The 19,346-nt window shown below is 32.7% G+C and overlaps 1 protein-coding gene across 1 annotated transcript in view; it reads right to left on the bottom strand.

The window, feature by feature from the left end:
* Positions 1–19,127, bottom strand: part of LOC128997873 (neuroligin-1-like) — a 129,324-nt gene extending 110,197 nt beyond the window's left edge. The window contains exon 1 of the mRNA XM_054423651.1: positions 19,091–19,127. The gene's annotated coding sequence lies outside the window, so the exon portion shown is untranslated. The remainder of the gene's footprint in view (positions 1–19,090) is intronic.
* Between the last annotated feature and the right edge of the window lie 219 nt (positions 19,128–19,346).

The following is a 19,346-nucleotide window of genomic DNA, read 5'->3' as shown; positions in this document are numbered from 1 at the left end:
TAGCAGGAAAATCTACTTTGATTGTATTATTAAATATACCTAACGAAATCTAATACGAACAAACAGGCCACTACTAGTATTGATTTGTATTTAATTGAATATATGTTCAAATTATGATATCACTGAATCATTTTAAGGTATTTTGACAAGAAACTATTGAAAAATCAGTCATCAATCAGAAAATAAAGACTCTGTTAGTTCCGAATGTATACAAACATACTCTAAATATACAGGGTGTTGAAAATGTCTGGAACCAACATTATATCTGGTGAGTGGTTAAAGAAAAACAACTGATATTTTGTGTATGGATATACTATGGTTTTACCTATCTTTTGGTGCCTTATGAAATTGTTTACCACTTATAGGGAACGCCCTGTGGAGGATGCAGTAAAATGTTTTAATGGAAGCCTATGGTAAATGATACATGATTTTAAAGGCCATTTTTTTCTGAGTAAGGAGCCACAAGTTTCATCTCAAAAGGACCACCCTAGCGAAAATGGCGACTGTTTGAAATTTAAAAACCCACTTATAGGAAACGTCCTGTGGAGGATGCAGTAAAAAGTTTTAATGAAAAGCCTATGGTAAATGATACATCATTTTAAAGGTCATTTTTTTCTGAGTAAGGAGCCACAAGTTTCATCTCAAAAGGACCACCCTAGCAAAAATGGCGACTGTTTTTTTTACTGCATCCTCCACAGGACGTTCCCTATAATTGGGTTTTTAAATTTCAAACAGTCGCCATTTTCGCTAGGGTGGTCCTTTTGAGATGAAACTGGTGGCTCCTTACTCAGAAAAAAATGGCCTTTAAAATCATGTATCATTTACCATAGGCTTCCATTAAAACTTTTTACTGCATCCTCCACAGGGCGTTCCCTATAAGCGGTAAAAAATTTCATAAGGCACCAAAAGATAGGTAAAACCATAGTATATCCATACACAAAATATCAGTTGTTTTTCTTTAACCACTCACCAGATATAATGTTGGTTCCAGACATTTTCAACACCCTGTATATATTTGATGAAGAGAAAGTTAAAGATGGGGAAAGGTATGTTAAGGAAACTGTTTTTAAAAGATTGAAGAATATGTTTGCTATCCCACGCTGGTTGTTGACAAGGATATCTCGAAAGTGAAATCATATTTACTCTGTTTTACACGAGCTCGTATGCATGATAAAATGTAATTACTTAATTAATTTGTTAATATGTTTTAGGGCTTTCGTCTGCACTCTTACTTATAGGTAGCAATATTTAAATACAATTTTTAAACTGTAGAAACTAGTTTGATCAATGATCAAAGTACAATGATAGAGGGTAATACGATAGTGTTATAATGTATCTGAATTATTATAGGAACAACACAAATACTCGTTTAAATGTATCCTCATTTATTTCGTTCAAGAGGTAAAAAGTGGCAAGGACTGTAATTCTTTAAGCAGAGAAGTCGTGTAAACAACATAAGATTTGTAGTTCGAACGGTTCAATAACAACTAAGAACAACAGTGTGAGGGGTGAATATTATTACATTGCTATAATGTTGATCTTATTTAGAAGGATTAAGTGACGGTATATAAGGAATAAAAAGACGGGAACTTTGTAACATGAAGTTTGTTAGATGTGAGATTGGATTTTCTTTAATTAATTTGCTACAGCGAGGTCCGTTAACCATCATTCTGGTTCATCTTGGTCTATTTCCTCTATAATGGAGTAATCTTTCAGAACTTACTAAGGATGTTTTATACAAGGTGTTTGGTAGTCAGTGTCAAATATTTTAAGGCATTATTATGCACACAAAATGCGATAAAAATACGCAATTTTGATATCACACTCCTACTTCAGGCAACAATCAAAGAAAACACACAGTTCCTTCAAAAATTAGATTTTTAGGTGTCGTGTTGATATACCAAATCTTTTTGATTTGTCTGTCATAGTTCATAACAAATTAAACCTGTGCGGGTCTTTATGTACACCCTCAATGTGTACGTTTATTTAAGTATGGATTAGCATAAATGTTACACAACAATTAAAACCAACTGGTCAAACTATCAAAACTACAAGTATTATAAGTCTGAATATTTGCAAATATTATTAAACTACAAATCGAAATGTGATGGAAGAGCAGAGGACTTGGTTGTTGTGAAGGAGGGATTGTCGAGAGTACAGGTTTGACGTATGTTATGACAACTCTTTTACTATGAATGTGCTTTTATAGGGAACCCATTCCAATATTGTTGTATTATGAATACAAGAGTTAAAACGGCGTTGGCTGGAAAGGGCGTTTGTCAAGTAGATTGTGGAGCTGGGAGAAGAGAACGAGTGTTGTGGACACGGGGGAAAGGGGGCACGCCTTTTGTGGACGATGGGGAAGGGGGCACGATTTTTGTGGACGCGGGGGGAAGGGGGCACGATTTTTGTGGACGCGGGGGAAGGGGGCGCGATTTTTGTGGACGCGGGGGGGAAGGAGGCAAGAGTTTTTATTGCGCTCCTAGTAAGGCCATCCCTATTACTGGCGCTCAAGCGTTCTTCTTTGTTCGAAGACTTTGTGGAACCTATTATTATCGAAGAGCTCTGTATTCATGTATGAACGCTTAGTCGGGATATTGTTTTCGTAATGTCAAAACGATGTTTTGCACCAAATTAATATTTTTTATCAAAGTAGAGCAAAAACTACTTTGGCTTTTTTTAGCTTGGAGAACCGATTTGACAAACATATTAGAAAATACTTTGGTGTTTTATTTATAAAACCACTATTATTTTAAATATATATATGTAGTCTAAAATTTTTTATATTAAATTTATACGTTTGTAAAAGTTTTCGAAGGAAGGCTACGGTCCGGTTGACTTCCCTGCGCCAGCAACAAAATTTATTATAGGTTGTTATATTTGTTATCTATAGATAGGTTAGAATATTTATTAATCAATGTGCATGTCAACTGAGTGGTGTTTCTTGCTCTCTTGTCTTGCTAAACTCTTAAAATGTTATTTATATATTTATCTGTTATTCATCACACATTATTCCTGTTAAATATATATTTATTAAATTGTATAACTGTACATATTTATTAATTTAAGATTATAACTATCGTACTAATCATTTTTGTAATGGTCTTTGGCCGTTGGAATGAAAATAAAATAAAATAAAGTTGATCAAAGACCAGCGTTTGTTTTAAGCTAGGACAGCAATATAACAAAAATATACGAAAGTAGTGTTTTGAATTATTTATGAAACAGTTTGGTCTTTGTAGGGACACGCTGCAGTTCTGTATTAGTAGAGGTACTACACAGAATTGTATTGTCATAAGAACTTGTATACAGTAGAAAATGTAGAGTATCGTCAGATTGATTTTATGTTATATGTATTTGTAATATGTGAGTTAGGTAGATAAGGTTGAGTCAACCTATTTGAAACATATCAATAGTAAATATTTCTCTATTTACTCAACAAGCACAACGAATATAGCAAAACAAACACATGAGTGGATATATCCTATAACACTAGCAACGTCATATACCGTTCTGTAAATGTACAAAAACTCTAGAATTTCAGTTTTTTATATTAAATTTACAATCACAAATTAGCGAATTTACCATGTATGGAATAATGTATTACCGTGGGTCTCATGGTAAGACCTGGACGTGGTACCAATTTACTTTTTCGTTTTCAGGTCCCTAGAGGCAAAAAAACACCATCCGTTCAAATTCATATAAATATGTCTGTTGGCACAATAACTCAAGCAAAAATAATCCAATTTTTATGTAAATTGGAATAAGTGTAAACCTACATTTAGTAAAACGTGTACACGAGACAGCATGATTTTACTATGAGAATAGGTGTTTTGTGGGTTAAAAATTGGGTTTTCTCATTTTTGCCCTAAAAATATAAAATTTCGCAATTTTTTCTAAGCCAATTTGTACAGCTTAAAAAATAATTTAGTATAGTAAATTAAAGCATTGTTGTATGCCTAACAGTTACAGAAAAATCCCAAAAAATAGTAAATTTAAAACTCCCAGTTATTCTTATGGAGAATAAATAAACTGTTGTAGTTTGCTTGTTTATGGACATATTTTTAATGTAATTTGGCGGATTTGTTTATTTCATACTAAGCTATTAATATTTTAATAAAAACCCACCTTATTATATTTTCTGTAGCAGTAAACATAAGTAATCATTAAAATTTATTATATTTAGATAGGAAATACATCTGACAATTTTAAGGGAACAATTTAGTAAAATTCCAGCAAGGGAAATAGAAATTCGCTTAATCTGCAGGATTGCTGTCGTGAGGGTATGAATTCTTTTATTCTGACTCTCCTTTCAGTATGAAACTCGTTACAAAGCTCATATTTTAAGAACCTTATTATAATGCTCTTGAATCAATATACAATGTATATTGTGAGGCATGACATACTATATACTTGTTGAGTAGTTGAGGATTTGTGTAGGTCGACTTTATTAAATTTTGTAGGAGAATTTGTCTCAAAATTTGTCTGATATTGGTTTAAGGTCATACCAGCTGTCCCTGTTGGGCTTTTACTATCCTGGCTCCTCACTCCATTCATTATTTATTCTCCATCCACATTTGGGTTAAAGCATTGACTATATATAAATATAAAGAGTCCTATATATACCTAGGTATATATAGTCATTGGTTAAACTCACGTCTAGTCTAGCCCTCATCTCAATTGGTAATGGAAGTATCGGTAATAATAATTATCATAGCTGAATCAACCACGTATCATGATTAAAGCGTGGACATTGTCAAATAAAAAATCTGGATTATTAAAATTGTAAACGTTCTACAGCTAATCTATGGGTAGAATAAGGGACTACGAGGCCCGGGCTCAAATCCAGCCAATCCTATGACGCCAACAGTCCACTCGCTAGGATTCTTCGCCTGGGAAACACGGTGTCAAGCGCAATGGACTACTTCTTCGACGGCTTCAAACTAGCTCGAAGAAAGTTCCTCATTGTCCTTGGCGAGCAACGAAATGAAATTCCTTAATCTAACTTTTGTCTGTGCATTGGCTCACCATCAATCCTTTTTGTTGTTATTCAGCCTACGCTATTTTTCAACTTTTTGTCATTCATTATATTCATTTACATATTTATTGTAACGGGTATTGTTATTATTTATATTGTTATTTATTTATATTGTTGTTTATTTATATTGTAATTTATTTATATTCTATTTATTTATATTGTTATAATTGTATCGTTATTATTGTAGATTTTTTCTTTTGTCTATCGATTGTCACATTGTTTTTGTGTATAAGTTGGAAACTGTTTGTTGCTTTTTTTCCAAATGTTTCTGCCGTTGGTATGTATAATTAATTAATTAATCACCGATATCTACTATTTGATAATGCCTTAAGCAGCGGTATAATTCTCCTTTAAGCTGTATGTTCATTTATCAAAAGGAACAAAATCAACTTTATTATTGGTAAACTATCTCTATGAGATCTTCCTTTACGAAATCCAATGCGATGATTTTTATTGAAATGAAATACTAAAAATCTATTGTATGGTTAAGACGAGCTTTCAAGACTGCGGCAGTGGCGTATAATCTGTCAAGCTAATGGCAACATAAGTAATACATAGTGGGAGTATATGCACTGAGCCCGTGATAGGCTTACCTTCTGCACACTTGGTTTACAATGTAGACAATCCGAAAATAAATTACTTTCATATTGTATATAAAATCTTGCTGAAATTCTACTGAACTGCTTTACCTTAAATTTCGTAATTTTCCAATCCAAAAGAATTTTGTTTCATAAAAAGATACGTATTTCAATATATACATACTTTTTAAAGATGTATTTAATGTAATTAAATAACTTCTTGATCAGCATTGTACGTGTTATTAAATTTACGGAGAGTAAATGAAACAAACGTCTTATAACACTCAAAACATATATTTACGCTTACTGTTACTCACAATACGGTAAATATACAAAAAAGATGGTAAGATCGATTTCGATTGGACACTACAATCATCATCAGACCCAATCGGCGAATGACAAGAATATTGAATGGCGTCCCTAGTCTTGAATAGAGGATAATCTATGTATTTTAAAGAATTGTAAGAAAGGATATGTAATGAATGCTTGGGAAGAATTGTATATTTATAAGGAATAATGTAAAAATAGAAATAAGTTGATTGATGAACAAATACATTTTGATTCCAGTTGTACTTATAAAAATGTATTGGCCGGTGCTTCCGGTAGCCAATAGGGTATAAGTAGGGACGCCATACAAGATTCTTGTCATTCGCCTATTGGGTCTGATGATGATTGGAGTGTGTAATCGAAATCGATCACCACTTACCATCTTTTTTTGTATATTTACCGTCTTGTGAGTAACAGTATAAGCGTAAATATATGTTTTAAGTGTTAAGACGTTTGTTTTATTTACTTTCCGTTAATGTAATTGTATTTACTATCCATAAAATTAAGGTGCCATTATGGCTATAACATTATTGAAACTTGTTTAGTGACAACAAGACTATTATGTACCTGCTAACTATGGTAAAATGTAATTAAGCATTTTTTCTTATTTTAAATAAAACTGGCTGATGTTATAGATTACTTGATATAAAGGTTCTAAATGTAAAAAAGAAAACTATTTCCACTATATTAGCGAACCAGGCATGAAACTGTGTCACGCTATAATTTTGTTAATGAGTTTATTATACTTGATTAACATAAAAGATATAGCAATAGCAGAATAGTTTTGTAATTATTTTCGTAAACAAAAAAGTATATTTCATGAACTTTTATGAGCATGGTATGTAAGCTAGTAATCGGAAAATAATCCAAACAATACATTGTACAATTTCAGTAGAATGTTTATTTTAGGTGATCTAGACATATTTATGGGGTAATTTGTAAGCCGAACCGACCAATGATGTAAATGGGTGATATAATTACATCAATTAAAAGATAATAGGTTGCTTCCTTACTTTAGGAAAACTAAACTGATATAATTAAATCCGTCTTTCTACACTTTCTTGTAAATCTATGTCATATAATTTATTATTTATATTATTTATTTACCTTGTATTTGTTTATTTATTTTTATTTTGTTTACATTATAATTGTAGATACTATAAAGAATTGTTGGTTATTATATCCGTATATTTTTATTTCTTTTTTGTCAAACCTTACTCTAGGTTCTAGCCAGGAACTGTTTTACACATCATTTCACGTTACAGTATTCCTCGAGCGTCGCGGCATTATCACATGGATAAAACCTATTGGTGATTGGCGGGATTTGAACCTGGGACCTCAGGCACCAAAGGCCCGAACTCCACTAGACCAGCTCGCTCCCCCTATATTCGTAACATGCTGTTCAAGAAATTGTTTAATTGTCAGAAAAAATTTAACTGCAGAACCGCAGAACTGCAGTTTAATAGAAACCCATTTTTAGAAACCGCAAATAGAGGGGGTTTTTAGTGAGTAGTCTGTGATAATTTCAGGAGTCTCACAATACAGGCTGGCTACCTGTGTGCGTAAAAGCATTTTCCCTCCTCTCCCTAAAAAAAATAAAAAAAATATAACGAAACCCGTATTTTCGCTCAATATATTTTACTTGCTTACCGATACAAAATCAATGTATATGATTCGCCTTTAGTTATTCCTAGGCGGTAAAAGTTACAGATGTAATTCCAATGCTTGGAATTGAACATTTTATTGAAACTCCACAAAGTGATGTTTACCTCTGGATCATTTAGAATAAGGGATCACTGGATCATTGTGACGGCGTTCAAAAGCTAGTGGAAGTGGATCAGGGATCAGCGGTGTTTTGAAGTATAACAAGTTCAATATCTCATCAGCATCGTATTCCAGCGTTCGGTCTACTTTTGCACAACGATAAGTTCTTTTTGTTTTTAAATTGAAAGTACATCGATAATTTTATCGCTTACTTGATATGCAAGTAAAAGGTTGAGTAACTTCCATTCCGAAGTAATACACTTTTTATACCAATAATGTCAAATTTATGATTTGTGTAGCAACAATTATAACTGCTATTCTAGTAACAACAAAAAATTGATTTTTCGTTTATCATGTATCATTTGATAGTTAAAGATAATAATTACTAACCCAATAGGTTAATTGGTTAATTTATAACAAGACTACAGTATTTTGTTTTTGTTGTAATAGCTTACTAAGCTTTAATATGACGGTTCAAAACAATAACAACAATTTTGATTGGTCAGGATATTTAATTTGTTTTCAGGTGCAGAGTAATCTAATAATAATTTTATTTATAAAATTTCAGATACTTTTACTGTAGGTCTAATTCGAATTTGAACCAAGCTTCCCCCAAACTTTGCCCGGGGAAAAATTGGTTGATTTATCAGCCTGTAATTTTAAAACTAATTTGTTTAACAAAACTTTTTTTGGAATAATGATACGTCCGTTTCCATTATTATCGCAACAATAAAATGTAATCTTGTCAATGTCGTCAGTTATGTTATGAACCTGATTTTTCAAGTACATTTTAGAACATAATTATACATAATCGTGTGATTTAATTGACTGATTTATACGTCAAAATCCCTGTACATATTTCAATATATTTTATAAGGAAACAATACAACTAAGCAGTGATATATGCAGCAGAGTATTTAACTAGTATAAAATCAATGATGCAAATTGGTTTCCGTAGTATTCTACATGTTTGCATGGTTGCAATGAAATAGACCCTTTAGGTTAACCGACATTGTCCGGTTCCGTGGGAGTCGGTTAAGAGAGAGGTGCACGTCACCATTATTTGATATTAAAAAGATATTCATGTTTGTTTTTTTGGGGGGTTTAGTGTCATTTTTATTCATTTTAACCTAGTTTTGACTGTACAAGCATATACATATGTATGCACCTGTTTACGTACACACAATTTAAACCTAATTTGATTACATTGTTATGTGCCTGATAAAATAATTACAAATAAGTCTTATAACATTAAAAAAAATGGTTAAAACCTAAGCATTTAATTACAGTTAGTTTCGGGATACAAATCTTGTTACGAATATGGTATGATCTGGTAAGATTGTTATTTGTATTTTGGTAATATTATTTTTACTGAAACAAGAAATAAAAATTAATGTAAATACACGGATATACTGGAGTTTTCTTTCAACCGATTAAGACCAGTATCAGTACAAAACATAAGTAACGGTAAAATCGAGGTTAAGCTTAAACTGAACTAGTTTATGTCGGTAGCAGGGGTTTCAAATTGTTTAAAAACTTTGTTAACAAGTTTCCTGAGCGAATCGCCGGTAATCGTCGGATAAAGAGAATTTTATCTCGCAAGTTTTAAAAATGATAGGAAATGGTTTCATTTGGACAACTTTCTAGTGCCCCATCCCTAATTACTAGGGCTGCTTTACGTAGATAGCAGAATCACGTAAAACGCTTCAATGAGAGTAAAAGTCAAATTAAGTAAATTATGCTAGATGACAATTTAAACATTGAAGAAACTATTAAGTAATTCATTTATTAGTTTTATTTATTACTTGGGTTATTTTATAAATTAAAAGTATACTAGATGTACTTATATTTTTGCGTAAGAAGATAAATATTAATTTAGGTCACGTATTTTAAGAGCTGACAACTGGATGTATTATGGTTAAGGTATTTTTGACATTTAATATATTTTATTTGTGAGAACTTTAGTTCAAAAATCCCTACTTATATTATAGATTTAACAACGGAATTTTTATGGCTCTCTAGATCTAGCTAAATAAAATATTAAAAAGTCTGAGTAAAAAATCAAGGGGCCATAACGTTGTCACGCATAAGACAGTCGACAGTGGAAGCATATTGTTGGTGAATCAAGAAGTAACGTGGGACAAATATTTTGTCAACAGGAGTAAAACTGAGTCATTTAATTAACAATTATATTTCAAAGTGAAACAGAAGATAAGTTTACATTGAACAACGTTGACAAGTCTATGTATACGATTATTGTATCATAATTTTCATTTCATGTTTTTAAGTAAGCAAACAAAATCTAAAAGTTGGATTTTAATTCTGTTTACACACAATATTATCTATTTGTTCAAGCTGAAGTATTCGTACAAAATTGTTATCCCAGGATAAATTATAAAATAATTTGTTCGCACAAAATGTATAATATGGGTGTTCAAAAAACGATTATTAATGATTACATATTTTGCATAGTGATTTCTTCGGTCAAAATAAGAAGAAAATAGAGAGTAAAACTTTTTCCAATCTTTATTAAACTTGGTATGTATGTTAAGGTAGAAGGGACCCAAGTACTAAAAAAAATATCTTTGGCTGGTTCGAAATTTCACAATTTTCTGTCGTAAAACGAAATTGAATGCTAAGCTTCTGGTTTGCCTTGTTTTCGAACAAAAAATCGTAATATTTCAAACATTTTTGTTCGATCTTTTTTAACTTGGTGTCGTTGAATAGGGCATTTTTAATACGATATGAAAGTTTTTTTAAGGGTTTTTCATAAAATCAGCCACTTTTAAGTCATTTAAATTTAAAACTTTAAAATGGGCACTATTTTGACATCCTGAATTTGAACACGATCAAATTTTTTCGCACTTAGGCCGATTCTACCTTAACATACTTACCAAGTTTCATAAAGATCAGTTGGATCTATCCAATGATAAAAAATATTTATGAAAAAAAAAATACAAAATGGCGAAAATCTGGTTAACGAAGCGATTTTGGAAAAAGTTTTATTCTTGATTTTCTTCTTATTTTAACCGAAGAAATCACTACCTATGCAAAAGAAACATCCTACCATTTTTTGAACATCCTGTATTTTAAACTAAGGTATTTTTTCGTGTTTCTTTTAAAGCTAAGAGATATTTATATGATATTACAATAATATGTTTTTCATTAATAGTATCGTGATAGTTATAATGATACTTATTGTTAAAATAAATATTTCGTATTACAGGTGTTCAACAGGTTATTTGTATATTCATCATAATATATCATTTAATACTTTTATTGAAGCAATTATGTAAATAATATTAATTGAAATACTCATACAAAATGTAATGAAATGAAATGAAATGAAATGAAATGAAATGAAATGAAATGAAATGAAATGAAATGAAATGAAATGAAATGAAATGAAATGAAATGATTTATTGTCGTTAAAACTATGTACAAAGTTCATGACAATCGTCAAAATAAAAACAAAACAATCAAGATGGCTCTGGCAACTAAAATATCTAAAACTCTAAACCAAAGTACTCTTCATGTTTATACAGGCAAGCCTGGGTTAGAGTAGTTTTTATAGCATGTTTGAATTTTAAAACACACAGGTTTTTGATGGATGCAGGCAAGAAATTGTACATTTTAACACCTTGGTACTCAAAACTATTTTGAGTGGCTGTATACTTATGCCTTAGTGTAGACAGATTATCTTTTGATCTAGTACAGTAGTTGTGCACATCAGATATCTTTTCAAAGTGAGAAATGTTTTCTTTTACATATAACAAACTTGCCAAAACATACAAAGATGGAAATGTGAGAATGTTAAGACCCACAAAAAGGGGCTTACAATGTGTTCTTCTATTCACACTACAAATTAACCTCACCGCCTTCTTTTGTAAAGTAAAGAGCAACCTGTTAGCATAAAAACTGTTGGCCCACAGTGAGGTACCATAGGACAAATAGCTATGAATGTGGCCATAATATATACAAATAAGGACATCAACTGAAACAGTGGATCTAAGTGCTCTTATCATAAATATGCCTTTTACAATCTTAGAAGCTACAAAATCTACATGTGAAAACCACTTCAAGTTTGACTGCAAGTGAAAACCCAAAAACTTCAGAGTGTTTACATCATTACCATTACTGCTAAGACTAATAGTTAGGTCTTGAGTCTTATCAGCATTAAGACATAACTTGTTTGCATTACACCAGTCATTAATAACAGCAGATTTTGTATCCAATGTATCTGTAACGTCATTCAAAGAGTTACCCCGTACACACAAGGCCAAGTCATCAGCAAAAAGAAAGCTTTTTACAGATAAGTCATTAATATTACAAGGTAAGTCATTTATATACAGTATAAACAGGGTAGGGCCCAATATAGAGCCTTGGGGCACTCCGTGGGGCACTCGAACAGGGCTAGAATAAGTGCCGTTTAGATAGACTTTTTGCCATCTGTCACTTAGATAAGATTGAAAGAACTTAACCAAAACTGCATCAAGGTTATAGCAAGAAAGCTTATCCACAAGGAGATCATGAGCCACTGTGTCAAAGGCCTTAGACATGTCGTACGATCTAAACACTATGCCACTTTTGGCCTCTAAACTTTGAAAGCAATTTGATATCAGTGCCTGGGTTGCTTGGACAGTGCTGTGTTTGGGCCTAAAGCCAAACTGACTACTTGCTAAAAGGTTACTATCCTCAAGATACTGAGAAAATCTACGATGTACGAGATGTTCCAAGACCTTCGACACTGCAGGGATAATAGATATAGGCCTATAGTTAGCAATAACATTTTTAGGCCCCTTTTTATGGACTGGTATAACCTTAGAAATCTTGAACTTGTTTGGGTAGCAACCTTGTGTTATACAGAGATTAAATAGGTATGTCAAAACTTCACTTATGTAACTAGAAGCTAACTTCAAGATGGGGACATTAATTCCGTAAATATCTAAACAAGAGCTATTGTTAAGACTGTTGATGGCTGCATACACCTCTTCTACAGTAAATAGTTCAAGCCTAAAAGCATTGTTGTCCTCAATAGTCGGAAGAACGTTGCAAGATGTCAAATTACTTAGATATTGCTCAGGACCATTAGAAGAGGCGGGAACATTACTTCTCAGGTTTTCAACACAGTCGACAAAGTAAGAGTTCAGTCCATCGGCAGTTAGGCAGTCAGGAATAGACAAAGGCTTACTGTTACAGTTGCTTAATTCATTAATGATTGACCAGGATGTTTTAGAAATATTACTAGAGTTTTGCAATAAACTGTTGTTATGGTCAAGTTTGGCTTTCTTGATTTCTTTGCGGTACTGCAACTTTAATGAGTTGTACTTAGTTTTAATTTCAGCAGTCCCTGCATTACAAAACAAAAAATATAGCCGGTCCAGCTCATTTTTCATTTTTACAAGTCCTTGATGATACCACCTTTTGTTAGGTTTGTTGTTAGAACCGACAGTTTTCAAAGGAATCGAACTATTTAAGGCCCACAACAGTTTGTCGAAAAACACTTTGAATTTAGCATTTAAGTCTAGGCTATGGTCATACAGTTCAAACCAATTCAACTGGCCAAGGTTAGATAAAAATGTTAAAGAATTCTGAGGATTTAATTTCCTAGTAACTTTTCTCGGTAAAGAAATTGGATTAGATTTAGAATATGACTCAATGTTCATTGACAGAAAGGCCGCATTATGATCTGAGACAGGAGTGTGTATAACTGAGGCTTCCCATCTATCTGGGTGTACTGAGGTCACAATATTGTCCAAGCAGGTACCTTTGTTTACACTTCCAGCTACAACATTAGGCCTAGTGATTTCATTAATTGCAGTGTGAAGACCAAAACTAGATATTAGGTTTTTAAGTTCCCGGACTTCAATGCTGTCAGACAGGAAGTCTATGTTAAAATCACCTGTGCAAAAGAAGTCAAGTTTCACACCATGCATAGTTGAGAATACATCATGCAGTTTATCCAGAAATAAAGAAACATTACCTGAGGGTGGTCTGTAGAAGTTTACAATCACTGTTTTGTACTTAACGATGTACACCGCTGAGGCTTCAAACGTGAGTTCTTCCACTAATATACTCAAATTTAACTTATCGTAAATTATAAAGCCTAGGTTCTCTTTTACAAGTATAGCAGACCCACCATGTTTAGACATTGATCTAGCAAAAGAGGTTGCAACTAAGTAGCCTCTTAGGCTTAAGCTATTAATATCATTTTGCGAGACCCAGTGTTCAGTCAAACAAATCACATCCACACTACTGTCATACCCAAGCAATCGTAGATAATCTAGTTTGTTGGTAATAGATTGAATATTCCACAGGAGGATGTTTAATTTTTTAGCTGACCTAGATAGTGTTTTATTAGATGACTGGGGCAAGCAAATGTTAGAGGAGTTCCCAATCGCTTTGTTATGCGAAGAGAGTTGTGTGTCAGAGTTATCTGACACTTCAGACTCTACGTTAAATCTACAGAGTCGGGGGGAGTTTCTAAAAAATTTTCCTGGTGCTTAACAGTGCTTGTTGCTTTTTTAGCAAACCTGAAGGCATTTATATATGCCCCAGTAGGCCAGAACTCAGGCAAATATATTTTGTCCCACAAGTGAGCAGGAACCCCTACCTTAAATGTTCGATAGCCTGGGAATCTGTTCCTCATTTGTGTGACTTTATAATCACCACTAATTTCATCACTTATATATTTATTAACTGTGTCACAGTCAACGTCTGTAGCCAGCCTTGAGATAAATAAATACCTGTATTTGTTGACAGTTTTTAGTTTGTTGCTAGTATTGGCAGAACCTGTGATAGAATTTTCGTTATTAAAATGTTGTTTTCCAGAACTTTGTATTTGTTTGTACACCTTCTTAAGACCATTAGTGTTAACTGCACTTGTACTTGTTGTAGTTGGTAGGTTAGGGTTATGTTTATACGGTTTTGACAGTTCAGTTTGACGTTTTCCACCATTCCTCTTCACTGATGTTTTTTGTTTGGCAGGCGTAACAGTTTCGCTGTTTCGCTTGTCTACTACAGGAGCAGACGTCGCAGGAAAACTAGCAGAACTTTTGGCGGCAGACGACACGGGCAAAGTAGTCGAATTATTGACAGACTGATGACAACTACTAAGATTATAATTAGAATTGTCTTTATGATTGTGAATAATATTCTTTGAGTTGTCATTTGAAGATTTAGATGAGTCTATAAATTTTTCACTATTAGCAATCATTTTAGATTTATTTCTCAAAACACTTGCAAAAGTGTTACTATCTTTTAACATAAGATCACTGACAGCCTCTGCCTGATTAGACAAAGCAGTTTTTAACCTTACATTTTCTATTTTAATTTCGGAAATTTCTGCTTTAATTTCTGAGTTGTTTTGAGATAGTTCATTGATTTTTGATATCAAATATTCAATTTTCTCTGAACAAGGGCAGATATGGTTGACAATTGAGTTGGTGTCGTAAGCTACCGAATTGTCTGTGTTGTTACTCACGTTACTTTCAGCGACGGAGCATATATCACACTTCCAATCAATTTGAGAACAATTTCCCACAAAGTTTGATTTTGATAAACTGGTACAATTTAAATGAAACATATATTTACATTCACCACTACATTGGATTTTGTCAGATTTTAAATTAATGATTTTGTTACATGAGCCACATTTTAGTGACTTGTTTCTTGGCGGAGCCATCTTGATCACGAGATTTGTATGTTATCGTTCATTGAAATATATTGATGAACAGTCCAAATTGATGAATAGACCATGATGTATGATGGTCTGATCCAATGGCCATCGTACAGTTAACACGGCACAAACATAGCCAAACCCCGGCTTCAATAAACAGTTGTAAACTCCTGTTAAAATATATTGTCACTAAATCAACTGTAATTGTTTCCTCGTTGCTCTATGTTTAGTTGCGCAATAAGGAAAATAGGAATAAATATCAGAGAAGAAGAAAAGATAAATATTTGATCCCACCTTTTTCCATTATTCTCAATACATTTTTATTCTAGTAACTGGAATAAAAAATACCGGGAAAAACTGGAAGGAAAAAACTGAATAATATTGTTTATATTAGACATTTTTCCTTATTTAAACTTTATTGCATATACACTGAATAAAGTCTGACATTCTTATGTGGATGAACAGCTTATTGATTTACTGATTTAAGTAATTGTTTGTACTGCATCGAATATCAAGGATCATCTATGGTAGGAAGGATCTGAACCGCGCCTCTTACTAATGTTCTGAGTTCCATTCCTATATGGTGGAATAGTCCATGGTGGAAGGAAAATACATAGGTGTGCAATTCCCGTCATATGCTGACGTCACCCAGATTGGAAACAAAAAAAATCAGCTGATTGTATTGCCATATAAGTATATGTTTGTTTTGATTAGATTGTTATTGTTTTTATAATTTTTCTAAATGGTAAAATGGTGTTTGCAATCAGAGTGACGTCAGTATATGACGGGAATAGCACACCTATGTATTTTCCTTCCACCATGATATTAGCCACGATGCGTTAACATTGACATTATTTGATGATAGCATGATATTGTATGATATTATATTATATTATATTAGGCAATATAATTATTATGGCATTATGTTATGATGCATTAAATACACTTGTAAATTTCAACCATTATCAACAAAATATTGCTGGTTTATTAGAGCTAATATGTTTACAGATTAATTTAGTTCATATTTCCAGATTTTGTTACAACATTACATTAAACGATCTATCAAAAAACCTTGATCAATTGTCAAGTTTATGATTACCATCACTGACATTCTTTGTGATATTATTTATAATTTTCTTGTTGTGCCTACGCTAGTGGATTTTCAGTGAAAAATCACAAACACTTTGAAGGTTATATATTTACAAAAGAACACTTAAGAAATCCGGCTCGAAGGACCAACATGTTAGATATTGCGTTGTGGTGCGGTAAAATGTTCTAATAGAACATAAAACAACGTTTTGGGAAAATTTTTAGAGATTTTTAATGAACTGTAAAATCCAATACCAGGACAGATGCTACAATATAAATTATTTGCTCAGCTACATACCCAAACACTAACTATGGTTACCAATGACCAACATTTTATGCAAGCAGTGAATTCTCTTGGTCAACACTTGACCTATACAGGATATTACGGTGCCTTAGTTAAAATAAAGCATACTTAATCAGCGTTTCAACGTTCCAGGCTGTTTAACGTAAACTGAGTAACCTCTTTCTTAATTAATATTTGGCACCGATATTTTCAATTTATCATAGTCTTAAAGGATACCCATGTTACAACAGAGTTAACACATTTACAGCTATTTAAGTATTAAATCAAACATGGTTATACTACGAGGACTATGGCACTTAGATTTGTGGCTATTATAAATGGTATTAGAGGCATGTGGGGACATAATTTCTTTAAAAATTGCCAAAACAGTCAACCCATTATGTAATGGTCTTCTAAATGATGAAGAATCTTGCGAAATATTTCTAGTATATTCATTATGAGCTCTATTCCTTATTTCTCTTCTGTTCCTTAGAACTGTTCCACGTCGTGCAGGCCGTCCCCTTCCATGCACAGTCACTTGATTCATTATAAAAATGTTTATTTAAAGGACAAACGAAAGATAATGCATTTTACCAAGTCGTCTATGATACGCAGCAGCTCTGAAAATTGTAAGTCGATCATTTTTAGATCACTTTAGTGAAAGCAGAATTCATCTAAATTATTTGTTGATTAGTAAACAAACTTTACGCGCTCTATAAACAGAATTACAAGTAAAATAAAAATGATAATACATTTTTAATCACGGTGTCATGTGTATTGTAAACAAGCAAACGTTTTTCAATCCGTTTGAAAAATGTTTTAATTATTTAATTTATCATCTTTTTGGTAGATTTTGACATAATCTGGTATTTCTCTCGACCCCCTGTGACCAAGAGCTTAAATTTGAACCTTCTCCCATCATCCTGCGAGCTGTCAATTTCTCACAATTTACATTTTTAAAATCTTTTACATAGTTGATATGATAGATTGGCTCAATGGATACATAGCTTTACTGCTACGAGAAAAGCTAAAATTTTTGTTTTATACAATTTCGTAAGCAGACGAGGAAATGAAGAAATGTGCCAAATTTCATGTTCCACTTATAAATCCATTAATCTGCTGCAATCAATTTTTCCATAGGGATGACATGAAAGATAACAACAATGCAATGTGACTACATATAGGATGTGACTAGGAGCCGGATGGTTCCAATTTATCTATAAAGGAACTAACTAAACGTTAGAAAAATTGTATTTAACCTCTAAAACATGATTTTCGCTTTTCGTCAAATCGATGTTGGTGCAAGGCAACTAATAATTGAAAAAGTTTGCATTTTCTTATTACCTTACACCTTTAAAAGCAGGTTGGCGATATTAACAATTTACCATCGGCATTGGGAAACTTTAAGAGGGTGTTTAGAGGCCTTATTACTGATATACTTTACCTTTACACAGTTTGTTGATTAATAGATTATACGTCGATAATTAACTACTAATTAAGTTTCGCAGATGTTAAGTTCTTGGAAGACTTAGCTGTAATAAGCTGAATAATATTAAGTTTCACAACGTACATTACAGCTTTGGTACTTTTAACTCGATGTTAAGTGAAACCTTAGAATATCTTATAAAATACGATTAAATTGAATAACATTTATGCTTCATTAGTAAATTATTGTCACTTAAAATAGATTCACTATTTGACTGTCTTCTCAGTATTAGTGGAAACATACTTGATCAACACACATTTAAATTGTTATCATATTAATCAGTAGTGAAACCTAGAATTCGTAACAGTTCATTGTATATAATTAATGACATAAAAAAAGAAAAGAAAAAAAACTAGCTTGGATATAAAACATAAATATATTTACAATACGATGGCGTGTATGTTTACATAATAAAAAAAACATGCATTAATATACCTTTCATCGATGAAATAAATCAACTTTTAATTAGCTAATTGTGATATTTTAATTTGAATCTGGAATATAATTTCCACCAGTATTCACCTTTCCAATTGAAATGTGAATAAAAAATACGCTGCGATCAAATAGCCTACCGCTATTCAACGTTTTCCAGTATTCAATTACACATGAATAAACCTGGTCTCTGTCCAATTTCCAGCCATTCACATTCATATTAATCTCGAATTCATACACTACGATTTCATTGCGAAATTAACTTTCCCACCTGCAAATAGGATCGTGGATTACTATCGTAACCGCTTTGTACAAATCTTCCCCGATCAAAGTTATTATTGTCTTTGATCATCTTAGATTGATTAGAGCAGGGGGTTCATTGGAGAGATGCAATGAGATGAGATGATTTACTTACCGATGAGAGAGGTGTTCGTGCATGGATGAGTGCCGGGACCACGAAGTAGCACTACTGTAGTAGGAGAGGAACAAGATGTGACTGTGGGGTGAGAGTCTAGGGGTGGTGGGAGCACAGGAGGGTGGTTCAAGCGCGCGCGGCTCCTTCGTCAGTGACATACAGATATTGACATATCTGTTATATAGTCATACACGGATATGGTCCTATGTATTATCCGCTGGAAAAGGGAGGGGTAAGCTCTTAAGTAATCACGGTT

The sequence above is a fragment of the Macrosteles quadrilineatus genome, unplaced genomic scaffold, assembly GCF_028750875.1.
Source record: "Macrosteles quadrilineatus isolate MER2022 unplaced genomic scaffold, UCM_ALF_1.0 Scaffold_7__1_contigs__length_78375512, whole genome shotgun sequence".
Lineage (NCBI taxonomy): Eukaryota > Metazoa > Arthropoda > Insecta > Hemiptera > Cicadellidae > Macrosteles > Macrosteles quadrilineatus.
Note: the sequence above shows the minus strand (reverse complement) of the source record. Positions and strands in the feature narration are given on the sequence as shown.